The following is a 14,649-nucleotide window of genomic DNA, read 5'->3' on the forward strand; positions in this document are numbered from 1 at the left end:
CCTTGAAAAGCTTCGACAGAGAATCCTAGTCACCATCATTTTTTTCCTTTCGACTCCGATCATCAAGACGCCCGTTTATCACACCGCCTCCCTCGTTAAGTTTTCGGTGTTCTTCCGACCAAAACCTGGTCAGGCCATCGCTCTATTGTGGCAATCGTCGTTCGCCATTGAGGATAAGCCCAATCATTTTTTAACGATTTTGCACCATTTTTACTGGTTATTAAAATTGATTTGGATCGATTATTGTGATTGTTGAAGCGGGGAGTAACCAGCCAATCGAAACATCCCCTGTCGCTGCTATACGTACCGTCACGAGCCTCTATCACGTATAGGGTTTCCCCTCTAACCTTGGCACCTTCTACAAATCGCTCGGGTAGACCAGACCGCCCTGAACCTGTCTGAACAAGGTTTGATTAACCCAATCGAGTCAACCTGCATCGAGTCAACTCGTCTGAGTCAACTCGTTGACTTTGATCTTTGACCGTTGACTTTGACTAAAAATTCAATTTTTTCTTAAAAGGTCTTATTTTATGTTTTTTGACATCATGAGTCCGAATCCGAAGTCTATTTTTTGACGTTGACTTTGACTAAAAATCCATTTTTCAATGCTTTACCTTCGGATTCAATATGGTTTCTCGATTAAGTTTAATTTCTGAAGTAAAATTGTTTTCTATGTATCCAAGGAATAAAAATCAAGGTAATACTCTACTACCTTTGGTATGCTTTTCAGAACTCATGAATAGATGGTAAATGCGTGAATAGAAATGATTGATCCATTAGATGTATTTAACTATCATCGGACTCATACATAAATTGGAATAAAAATATAACACTGTATAAGACTCAGACGGTTAAAAAAAGACTGATGAAATTAAATCTAAGTTCAGTGATTTAATCAGTAAATCAATCAATCTCAAAAATCGTAAATTATGAATAATCTAGTTAAAGGCTAAATGACGAGAATATTTGGATAAGAAATTATCAAAAATATCCATATGGGGTAAAATTACAAAAATACCATTGTACTGTAAAAAACCAAGACTTCCTCGGATGGTGAAAAATAACTTTAAAAGGACATACTTGACCATTTATTAGAAACATCGCATATGATTGAATTGAAAGAATTAGTGAAATGTCCTCGAGCTTTGTAATTACTAAAATAACCTCTATTGATCAAAGAAACAAATACTCTGAACTCTAAAGGAACTAGAATACTTTAACCCTAATATATATCAAAAGTAATGTCACAGAAAAATTTGAATGAAATGATGATGATAATGGAGACAACCTAAGAACTCAAATCTTGATCCACTTGAACCTTGGAATCATCGATTTAAATTTTGGATCTATATTGAAATGCCCCTGAAATGTAAAACATCACAAAGAGTGTCTAAGAACTGTAATAACTAAATACCTCCAACTCTTAAATAAATAAATCAACCGTGAATACCAAATGACCTAGAATTTCTATATTCTGAGATACACCCGGAGACTGAATTATTGAAGGTACTTTACACGTTTAAATTCCATGAAATGACTAAATTATATGACCAAGTTAAACGGATTGGAAGAAATGTATGTATATGAATTTTGAAACTAATTGAATTACTATGGAAATTTCGAAGTGATCAGAATAAACTTAACTACTAAATAACCTAAGTACCTTCAAATACCTAGAATTAAGTGAATAACTCAGACAAGTCTGGAAACTCCGATAAACTTATATGTTGTACTGCCCTTAAGGGTTTTAAACTCGGATCAAGTACGTCAACATTTATAACATTGTTACATTACATAAAAAAATAAATACCACTAGAATACATATGCGTCTCCTCAAGAACTGATCACGGATAATTCTGATAGTGACCAGATCAATTGTTGCAATCTATAATAATAAGTGAATAATAATGAAGTATCACAGTCCGAATGATTGACCAGTATTGCAGTGTTGGGATTTCATCAGTTCAAGTTTACTGGTATCCTAATAAATTCACATGAATCTTGAATACCATGAATCATCGATTCATCCTTACTAGATTAAGTTGTAAGAAATCAACTAGAAACTGTAATGTCTAAAATGCCATTGTTAGTTTGAATAATGGAATCACTATCAGTGAATTTGAATATTGAATTATCCTGATGTAAAGGTTCCTGAACACCTTTCTAATGAACCTGAACCATAAAAGGGTCTTAAAGTATCAACTTTAAAAGTTTGATTAAATCCATTTGTAATCGATTCCTTTCTATAGGACCTCGATCCTAGAATTCGATCAAATTAAATAAGTTTCATATTTTCCATTCCTGAAAACTACCAAGTGCCTCTAAAAAATACTTGGATCCTCTAGTGTGTTTCCTATGTGCCACCCAACTATTTTATCTGATTTGAAATATGTTTCACTAAAATATGATTTATTGGTTGATGGTTTATGGTTTATGGTCTACGATTGAATGATACATGATATTGGAATATTTATTTTCACTAAAAAATATAATTTTGTCGAATACGGATTATGGAAATTACAGTTCATTATGAAAACTATTTTGTGGAAACATTTTCTTTGGGTAGGATGGAGAGTAGAGGTTTAACTTTGATCAAGCTGGTAAATTCTTACGGACCTATGGCGACCCTTGGGTAGGCTCCAAGGCCTCGAGATCTTTCTTGGGTAGGCCCTGCGGCCCTGAGATCTTTCTTGGGTAGTCCTCGTGGCCTCAAGATCTTTCTTGGATAAGTCATATGGCCCCGAGATACTTTTTGGGAAGGCCCCATGGCCCCGAGTAACTTTCTTGGGTAGGTTCTCGGGCCCAACGCATTCCCTTAGGTTGGCTCCCTTTGTTGTGTGCTTATGTGATAACTTCCTAAAAAGGCTACTTTTAAGGCCTTTTTCACTTAAGTTATTGTTTGTTTAAAAGCTCATTTTAGGCATTTTAGGATCATGTATTTGCATATAGTTGCATTTGTGGTGGTAGTGTTATTTTATTTCTTAATGGTGCTGCTTGAGGGAAAGGTGCAGTTTGTTTGTGGTGTGCAGGGAATAGCAAGAAAAATGATTCTTTGGGAAGTAATGCCGCGGCATCACACGTTTCTAAAGCAGAATGAAATGCCTCGACATTTCTGGCGCAGAAAAAGACAAAAAAGATATTTTTGCACAAGGACAGCTGGCACTAGACAACTGTCTCTGCACGTGAAGGACTGTTGTAACCGCCTGCCAGAGCCGTCAGAGGACCACTGCACTTGGAGGATAAGATTCACGCTCAACATGTGATTCTAGGGGTATGAGGGGTATTTTGCACCCAACAATATCATCATTACCCCTAGATATTTATTTTATTATATATGACACCTCATGGGAGAGAGGAATAGAGGATTCACGCACACGCATACTGTAGCAAAAATCAGATTTTTATTTTCTTTTTCTTTTCTTCTTCCTTGGGATATTCCTCCATTGATAAAGCTCCAAGGAGTGGCAAGCTAGGCGCCGAAAGGAGTTAGCGAGCTAGGTGATTCACGGTGGCCAAAGGAGACCTCCGGTGGTGCGTCGAAGGCATATTCTCAACTTCCCTTTTTGCTGCTATTTTATATTTATTTGTGGATTATTGGAACAAATATTTTCATGACTTTGTGTTTGGATATTTTGAACCCCACCATGAACTAACTTATTGGTGGTGGTTGATTTAATGGTTGTTTGAACTTTATTTTTAATGGTGTATTTAAGTTTATTTTTGTTCTTTATTTTCTTTGCTTATGAATACTTCACCATCTAGGCTTGTAAGAGGCATGGAAATTTCCATTTCTTAGATGAAGGTTAGGTATTCCGAAGAATCCTAGACTAAAAATACTTGTAAGTATTCGGAAGAAACGCAAGATAATATCCTCATAAGCAATGGGTTATAGTATTTTCAAGGGGCTTTGAACCGGCCTGGGAATATTATAACTTAATCCCTTAGATCTCGGAAGAGACTAGGATAGGATTTCAACGACTAAAAAGGGTGTCTTTATCAATAGGGTAGGCTGGCCAACATCGTTGAGTGAGAGCAGATTCCTTGGCATCCTATTCTGTTAGGTTCTTTTGAACACTTTAGGAAAGCTCTGTCGAGTAAGTAAAGAGCAGGTAGCTTAAATATACTTGAGAAATAAGTTTAGCAACCTTAGATCAATCCCTACCATTCATTCTCTTGGAAGCTTGTCACGTGAGGATTATTTTCTTTACATTCTATTTTCTTTTTTATTTACTGTTTTTACCATTTTTCATTGCCTTGACATTTCACCATACTCAACATTAAACATCCATCATTGCCATTGCATTTCCATTTGCTACACCATCAGACCATCACTCCATATCCACCAGCATACACATTTACATTGCCGTGACATTTGTATATATCAAGACTAACTATACTTAGATAGAATAGTGCATTGCTTTGGTTAGACTTTTGTAATTTCACCCAATCCCTGTGGAGACGATACTCACTCATCATTATATTACTTGAGTGATTGTGTATACTTGCACATTATTTGCGTATAATTTATAGTACTCACAACACGCGAACATTAGGGTAAGCCCTTATGGATGCAATTTTGAGGAACTGCATAATGGTGTTCTGTTGGAGGGTTCTACTTGGTTTTGAAAATATGTTTTAAACGGTTACTCTTTTAAAAAGATTCATATATTTTCATTGGTTTTGGTTGGAACACACTAGACATACTATTTCAATCTCATGAAACCTGGTACTATGAATGTTTCCTATGAACTGAAATCTTCATGACTTTTACTCGAAGGAAATACTAGTGGATCCTCAGCTCATCCCGAAAACCTGTAGACATCTGAATCAATAAGAAAATGTTATATTTTCCATTTATCTGCATGTCCTTCTACATCATCTAGTTGTTTTGTATTATTAAGCTTCCCAAAGCTCACTCTTTTACTCAACATTTCAGGTTAAAAGGATCAAACTAGTGTAGATATCGACATCAGTAAAGGAGTTCCATTAGCATTGCTCACGGAGTACGGTGTATGTGATTAGGGGGCATGTAGGTCATATTTTATTTTTTATACGAGTCTATAATTTGTTTTATTTCTGAATATTGGTAAATTTTACATTTGTATTTATAAATTGTTTTATGATTTTATGTGTTTTAACTAAAATTTTAAGTTTTTTGAGATTTTAACGATGGGTTGCTCTGGCGGAAAAATGTAACACCCCGGATAGGATCGGGTCACCTGCATCGGCTGTGGGTGTTACAAATTTAATGCAAAAATTAGAATAACAAGGAAAATTAAATAACAAAAGTTAATCGAATCAAAATACAAGTTAGTGGTTAATATTTTAATTTTACCCGAACCATAAATAAAGCGAATCATACCCCAATGCAAGTTATCATGAGGTCGTGGAATGATTCAAAAATATTTTATTAAGTTAGATGTTAGAAAATTTGAAAATTAAGTGGTTAAAATTAAAATTTTACTCGAACCATGAATAATGCGAATCATACCCCAGGGCGGGCATCGCGTGGTCGTATTAGCATTTAATATTTGTATTTTAACATTAAGGACCAAAATAAAATAAAATAAAACAATAGCCAAATCAGACTTTAATCAATGTCTAAAATGCATAAATTACAACTATCATATCTTAAACATAATCAAATAAAGAAACATAACCCAAACAGTGGTTAAATGAAGTAATTTAAAGATCAATGGCTAATTTCAGAAAAATAACATAGCAGAATAGTGATTAAATTGAAACAAAATAAAAACAGAATGTTAAAATCAGGAAAAATAAAAAAAACAAGGCACCTATTAACTAAAGTGTGGAAAAAGGCAAACTAAGGGGAACTATATGGCGATTTACCCAAAACCTAAGCTAAATATACCATTAAGCCATATTTGGCTAAAATTTGACCTAGCTTAAAAAAAGACTCCCATTTTTTGTTTCAAAAAGCTTTCTCCCTCTCAAACTCTCCTAAATCTAACCCCCACCGACAACGCCCATATCCAAGCAACAAGATCACGCCGACGACCACTCACAACGGCCCTTTCCTCTCTGAATGACGATCAAGATACGAATAACGACGAGATTCCACATACTAACCCAACCCCCACTTCTTCATACTACTTTCGGCCGAAAGGGCACACCTTTGGCCGCTGCCACATGCAGTGGTTCCACTCTCAATGGCCACCACTAAAGGTGGCCAAAGGATATAAACACCAATATAAACCCCCAACACACAACTATTAAACTGAAATAAAAAACCCAAATAGCCCCTACCCATTTCCTAAACAAGGAGGCCTAAACGACCCTAAAGCCCAACATTCACATGCATAGGCAAAAAGGCCTCTAGCACGCCACACCCGGCGACTATCTCTACCCGGTGAGGGGTAAGACTCTCTACCTTCTCTTTGTTTCTTTTGTTTTTTTTAACTACATGCATATGCAAAACCGAAAAAGATGAAGGTTAAAACGAACCTTTACGAAGAAGGAAGAAAATTATAAATTTTTTTGTTATTTCGAGTCTTTGTTTTGTTACAATGAAATTTTTGGGTTTATATACCAACCCATTTCACATAAAATGAAAATAAATAAAAATAAAAATTTGTTAATTTTTTTCTATTGTACGGTTATTGATCTAGAGCCTTTGGGAAGTCGTAGTTATCTGCAGAGGCCATAATCGAGCTTGGGACCACTATGCTTGGTCAGCTACTGGCGTTTGTATGGAGAAAAAGACCATGGGTTGCAGGCTTATTGGAGGCTCGGAATTACTGGCAGCGTGGCTTGAGAAGAACCCTTGTTAGGGGGCTCAATGGCTGAGGCACCATTGTGTAGCTAGGGTTTCTCAAACCCTTAGCATTTTGTGCTGGTTGGTTTAATGGCATTTTGGGCAGAATTTTTAGTTTTAGTTGTGTAAATGGGTGTAACCCCTAGACTCAGCTTATACGTTTAATTAAGTTTAACGGATTACATAAAAAATATTTAAAACATTTTCCAAAAATGTTATTCGATATTTTAAAAATCATATTACAAATAACATTTATAAAAGTATAATAATAATGATAAAAACTCAACTCGTAAATTTAAAACTAAAAGTGACTAAGTAAAACAAAACATGTCATAAATCTGAAGCATGATAAATCGAATATCAGTAGTAAAAGTAGTAAACATAATCATAAAATAAGTACTTCGAAATAAAGGCACATGTCACCATAGTTGAAAGTAGTTCGGAAGATAAAACATTACAATAAAAAGTTCTTTAAAAATGCGTCAATCCTCCGACCTGATTCGGGTGCCTATCAGAAAGTATCTGAAAGGGGGTAAAACAGTTTGAAAAGTGGGTTAGAGCTTAATGTGTCCCAATAGTGCAATAAAACATAATGTGTAAAGTAATTGAGTAATAGTCAAGTAAAATATCATGGAAATCCTGATAAGCCATAAGTTTTTAAAACTCGTAGATTATCCTCCTCTCGTACACCATATGCAGTTCCCATAACTGCATCCATAAGGCTTACCTTATACTCATGGATATAAGGAGCCAACCTAAGGCAACATCTTGGGGCCTGAGAGTCTACCAAAAAGTTACCGGGGCCACGAGGCATGCCCAAGAAAGATCTTAGGGCTGCAGAGCCTACCCAAGAAAGATCTCGGGGTCGTAGAGCCTACCTAAGGGTCGCTTAGGTCCGTAAAGATTTATCAGCTTGATCCGAGCTAAACCTCCATTCTCCAGTCTACTCAAAGAAAAAGTTTTAATAAAAATGTTTACATAATGAGCAGTAATTTCCATGATACATATTCGACAAAATCATATTTTCTAGTGAAAACAAATATTCAATATCGTGCATCATTCATTCATAGTCTATAAACCATCAAACAGTAAATCATAATTTTCAAAGAAACATATTTCAAATCAGATAAAACAATCGGGTATCACAAATGGAACACACCTCGTAAAATCATGTCAAACAACAAATCTACTGAGCATGGACCTCGTCACGCTCTGCTACAATGCTCGAACCTAATTCATAGGAAACTAAGTTAATGTTGAAGTAATATTCTAATCGGGGTATTCATAAAGTTCACAGTTCATACGATTGACTATCGGATCACGAGGTCTAGCGGATCGAGAAGAAATGAGATCAGATAAGTCTCGAGTACCTTCAAAAATCAACAATTAATCAGTTTCAAGTCTTACTTTAATTATTTTGAAATTAAAACACTTAATTACATAAGCATATTTGGGTTTGACGGTCAATTTGGATGCTTTTTTCTTTGAATTTGGCGAAACAGACTTAAAATCGGAATCAGGATGTCGAAAAATATAAAATATGACTTTTAAAAGTTTGACTTTTTTTGGTCAAAGCCAAATTCAACGGTTATATCAATCAAAGTCAACAGTCATACCAGTCAAAGTCAACGGTTTCATCGGTCAACGGTTCTGGTCATTTAACAGTTCGGGTCGGGTCAACCCAGTTCTAGAAATTTTATGGATCGTCTGGAGACCACCATGCGCAATGCCGGTGCGTACGGCGGTGACAAGGGTCATTTTCACCGACTGATTACTCCCATGTCTTCTACAAACTCCAAATTACCAATATCAACCCTTAATTTCAAGAACATAAGCTCAACAATCATTGGAATATTAAATTGAGGGTATGTTTCTTTAGGGGAAAACAAATTACGGAATGGGTTTTTCCCGAAATCCTGTGTTTGTTTCACGTAATTCGTTTTCTTGAAAATGTTTTCCCGTGTTTGTTTCACGTAATTCGTTTTTCAGAAAATATTTTTCCAATGTTTGGTTGTAGGAAAACTGGTTGGTCAACATAAAATATTTTCCTGGTCAATAGAATTTCCTTTATATTTTCTGTAAAATGACTTACGATCTGATTTTCCGTAAGTCATTTTCTAAACTTTTCACTTCAAAGAATAAATACTCAAAATAATTTTATTTTATGAATGTAATATTAATAAAATATTTTAATATCATTTTAATCAAAATATTAATTATTAAAATATTTTAAATATATTTATTAATATTTATAATAATATAATTTTATATTTTTAATATTATAATCAAATAATCAATTATATTATAATAATATAAGATATTATATTTTATGCTAATAATGTATAATAAATTATTAATAAAATTATATTATTTATTAATTTCATAGAAATAATATTATTAAATTATTAATAATGAATAATATTATTTATATATTTAATATTAATATAATAATCTAATAATATTTTAATAAAGATATTTAAAATATACAAATTAATATTTTTAAAATATAATATAACACTATTACTTAAATAAATAAATAAAATAATTTATAATATTTTTATTTCAATAAAATATACGAATATTAATATTTTTATTAATAAAATTATAAAAATAATATTTAATAATAAATAAATTATTTTAATATTTTAAAAATAATAATATTAAGTTTTATGATAAATAATATTATTTATTGTATTTAATATTTGTAATAAATAATTTTTAAAAAACTCATCAACTAGTGGAAAAAAGGTTTAAACAATATCTTTCAAGCATCGTAAAACGTTTTCCATATTTTTTAAAGAAAAATGTAATTCATTTTATGAAAAGCATTTTTCAGAAAACGTTTTCCAGAATTGTAATTTATTTTTCAGGATTAAATTACTAGTAATTCATTTTCCAAAATTCAATTTCCAAAAAACCATTTACATCCAAACAAACAGACCCTGAACTTACCCCCAACAATGGTCGACAACGACGCGTCATCAAGGAACAAAACCGGTCTGGTTTTGCCCACATGACATAGATGAATGTAATAGAGGTGGCGGTGAGGCGAGACAATGTCAGAGGCAGTTATAATTGCCGAAGATATACTCGACGACATGGATTTTCGACCGGCTTTTCTTAGCTTCTCCATGGTGAACGGCAACGATGCACGACGAAATAGGGGTCGGGTTTTGGTCGCCAGTCGATGGTGAGTCTATTGGTGGTGTTGGAGCGACGAACGGTGCTTGGATGGTGACAGTAAAGATGGTTGGTGGGGAGATGAATTTTTGGGGTTAAGGATTAGGTTTGATTTGGGGAAATTTTAGGGTTTAACCGACTAGGGGGTTTAAAATGGTAAAATTTAGGTTCATGTCCATGAATTTTTGTAACTTCCTAAATGGTCTTCCAGTTTTAAGATTTTACAATCTAGTCCCCAAATTTCAATCCAAATAAATTCTAAATTTTTTAACCTTTTATTTTATTTCTAATTTTCTTTAAATTGGACAATTCTCTCCCTCTAAAAGAAATTTCGTCCTCAAAATTTACCTGTAGTAAACAGATACGGAAACTGAGCCATTGAACCTTTACCATCGAAATATGCTTGTTCCTTAGAACTCTCTCATCTCGATCCAAAATTTGAACAGGTTCCTCATCATAAGATAGATCTGGCCTCAACTCAACATCCTCTAACTGAATGATGTGGCTTGTGTCTGGACGATAGAGCCTCAACATAGACACATGAAAGACATCATGAATACGACTAAGCTGGGGACTCAACTCGAGTTGGTATGCAACAGTCCTAGTCTCTTCAAGATACGATATGGTCCAATAAATCTTGGACTCAATTTATCCTTGCTCCTAAAATCTTGTACTTTCTTCCATGGGGATACTTTAAAAAAAAATAATCTCCAACCTCAAACTCGATGTCTTTCATCCTCTGGTCAGCATAAGACTTCTTCCTGTCAAATGCCTCTTTTAGACGGTCATGGATCAATCTGATTGTGTCCTCATCTCACACACTAACCAGGTCCCAAAGTTTTTATATCACGTAATTCAGTCTAACAAATCAGGGTGTGACATCTACGCCCATAAAGTGCTTCGTACGGTGCCATACGAATGCTGGCTTAGTAGCTGTTATTGTAAACAAACTCAGCAAACGGTAAAAATTCTCCAACTACCATGAAAACCAATCACGTAGCCCCACAACATATCCTTCAGAACCTGAATCAATGCTCAGATTGACCATTAGTCTACGAGTGGAAAGTTGTACTGAAATTTAATCTCGTACTCATAGCCTCATGTAGTGCCTTCCAGAATCTTGAAGTAAATCTCGGATCTCGATCAGAAAAGATAGATAACGGGACACCATGTAATCTGACGATATTTGAGATATACAATCTATCCAACTTGTCAATAAATAATTTACCGGCACAAGAATAAAGTGAGCTGACTTTGTAAGTCTATCAACAATCACCCAGACATAATCCTTTTTCGAAAGAGTCAAAGGTAACCCAGTAAAAAATCCATAGTAATATGCTCCCATTTCCATTCAAGGATCATGATAGGCTATAACAAACATGACGGATGTTGGTGCTCTGCCTTAACTTGCTCACAAGTCAAACAACTAGCCACAAAATCAGAGATGTCCTTCTTCATGCCGATCCAATGGTACATCTCTCTCAAATTATGATACATCTTATCTCCACTGGGTGCATAGCATATAGACCACTATGAGCCTATTGAGGATAACTTGTCTCAACTTGCATCATCAGGCACACAATATCGACCTTTGAAACATAAAACTTCATCCTGGTCAAAAGCATACTGTAACACCCCAACCCGTACCCGACCAGATACGAATCTGAGATGTCACGTTAACTTTTAAAAACGATATTCTTACAAAATTTTAAAACATTTGAACTTATATTAAGAAAATACGATCATATATTGTTGAATTGTGTTTGTTATAACAAATTTAAGAAAATATACTTTTATGAACAGTAAAATATGGTATGAACACTACCGTGAACAGTAATGAACAGTACCATGAACAGTACCCTGCTATAGTACCTAAATGTTAAAATTTTCCAGATTGTTAATAGGGAATTGATTCTTTTCTACACATTTACCATTTTCATAAATACGTTTAAAACATTTCAAAAGTCGATAAGAGCATACATACTAAACTCTATTAACATACCAACACATATATTACATAAACATACATACTTTGTAAGGTTCTTCTGATCTGATCTTCAAATGATGATATGCTGCCTTATTGCTCTTAAGATTGATCTTCTTGTTTTTCTGAACCTACGTGTAAATCACTTACACGTTAAGTCATAGACTTAGTGAGGCATAATAATAATAACAATGAAATATAATAATGGTGCCATAATAAGATGAAATATAATGAAAACATCTATGCAATCCATGTAAGTTGCATAACAATGTACCTTATCAATAATCTCCTCAATTTAACCATCATGAATTCATATAATAAGTTCAGTAGGTTCAATACTGAGAACCCGAGGTATGTGAGTACTGTGAGGGTGTGCACTATGTTGTCACCACAGCTCATATAAATTTGCACCGAAGTTCCACGTAGAATTTGTCCCAAAAACCGCGTAGAAATGTACCGTAGTGTCATGTAAGATTGTCCATAAGAACCACATAGAAATTCCTTAAGAATCATATACATATACCAAGGATCAAGTAGGTGTCTCAAAAGACCTCATACATATTCCAAAGAATACATATATGTCCCGAGGGACCACATAGAATTTGTCCCGAATGACCGTGTAGACCCTCTACTCTTGGCATGCCAACTATACCTATAGTTCTCATCTACAGAACATGGGCTTTTACATTTCACGTAGTTTATATCGCGTAGACATGTAAATTCTTACCTTTATCACATAACTCATATAACTTTTCCTGCATATTCATGTCACATAATGTATATAATATGAATTCATATAATGTATCATAATACGGAATGTAATCATGTATCAAAATATAAAATCTAGACTTATCACAAGTCTAGAACAAAATATATTTCTATAATCATGTTATGCATATGCACTCACTTATATCTCTTTGCCTTTTCCTCGATCGATCTTACTTGTCCCTTGTTCCGGAACTCGTTTAGGCTCGATATCTACATAAACATAATTTCTGAGACAATTATCAAAATCCTAAACCTTGCAATTAACCTCTAATAGCTTAAACAAATTTAAGGAATTAATATTTTATTTTTCCTTTAGGGGGAATTGGTTCCCTACTGTGGGGGTATCGGTTCCCCTATTACGCTCTGGAAATTTTCACCCAAAAATTCATCAACCCATCACTGAATTTCCTCATACAAAACTTCTTTCATACCACTAAATTCAACTACAACCATTTTAACTAACTTCTATCATTAACAAACCTTATTATCTCCAATGCTTCATTCAAATTCTTAAAGCTAAGAATCATACCAAATTTTTCAATATGTTTTAAATCCAATTCTAACACTCCATATTCCTTAATTAACCTCTTGACAAGTCAAAAATCTTATTCAAACTTCAAAAACTCATCCATATCAAAATTTCATCTAAAAACCCATTCTTCAAATCCATCTTTAAAACACTTATCTTGTTGTTTTAATGTCATATAAGCTTTCCTTTAGCTTATATAACATCAAACTTTCATTACTAAACCAAAAATTAAAGAAACAACCAAGATTCAGATTCTTACCTTGAGCTTAGGTTTCACGTTTGGGGAAGAAGAAGATAGAGATGAGAAATATCTCTAGAAACGTTTGTTTCCAAAACACATGCTCCGCAAGGTTATAAAATAACCCCAAATTATTATTTTATTCCATCCTTTAATCAATGACCTTTTTGCCCCTTTCATTCTCCTTCACTTACTAATTCATCCTACACAATATATTTAAATTAATTCCTTCATTTTTTTTCAATTTATTTAATTTGGTCATTGAATTTAAAAATTTTACACTTTAATTACTAACCCGGTATTGAGGATGTTACACATACTCTAGGTCGTCCCCTGCTCCACTTGCTTAAAGATGGGGAGAAAAGAGCTATCAAGAGGTTGCTTGGCCTTGATCTCCTTAGCCAATGTGGGCTTAACCTGCAATTCTTCTATAAGAGTGCCATCATCATATAATTGCATCCTTGCCATTAAGGACCTCAAATCAGCTATTGCCTTCCAACTCAAAGCATATGTAACAACATTAGCTTTACCCGGGTGATAATCAATCATGTAATCGTAGTCTTTCAGAAGCTCAAGCCAACGATGTTGCCTCAGATTAAGTTCCTTTTGGGTCAGAAGATACTTCAAACTCTTATGATCCGTAAAAATGTAACATTTTTCTCCATAAAGATAGTGTCTCCAGATCTTTAAAGCAAAGATCACTGTTGCCAACTGCAAATCATGGATTGGGTAATTACACTGATGTAGGAATAGCTGACAGGATGCATACTACTACTTTGCCCTCCTGCAAAAGAACACAACCAAGTACATAGTGTGAAGTGTCACTATACACTGTAAAATCCTTTCTGGGCTCAGGTTGATTCAAAACCATCTGTAATTTCTCAAAGCTCTTATGTTGTGCATCGCCCCAGTCAAACAGAACATTCTTCCTCAACACATGCTCAACTTATCATACAAACGATGCTCTCTCAGGGTCTACAGAACAATCTTCAAATGCTCGTCATGCTCTGCCTCAATCTAAGAATAGAGCAGAATATCATCAATGAAAACTACTACAAACTGATCCAAATATGACTGGAACTCACGATTCATCATGTCTATAAAAGTTGCGGGAGTATTCGTCAAAACCAAACAACATCACCAAGAACTCATAATGCCTTATCTAGTGCATATGA

This window comes from Hibiscus syriacus, unplaced genomic scaffold (genome assembly GCF_006381635.1).
Source record: "Hibiscus syriacus cultivar Baekdansim isolate YM2019G1 unplaced genomic scaffold, ASM638163v2 tig00116937_pilon, whole genome shotgun sequence".
Classification (NCBI taxonomy): Eukaryota; Viridiplantae; Streptophyta; class Magnoliopsida; order Malvales; family Malvaceae; genus Hibiscus; species Hibiscus syriacus.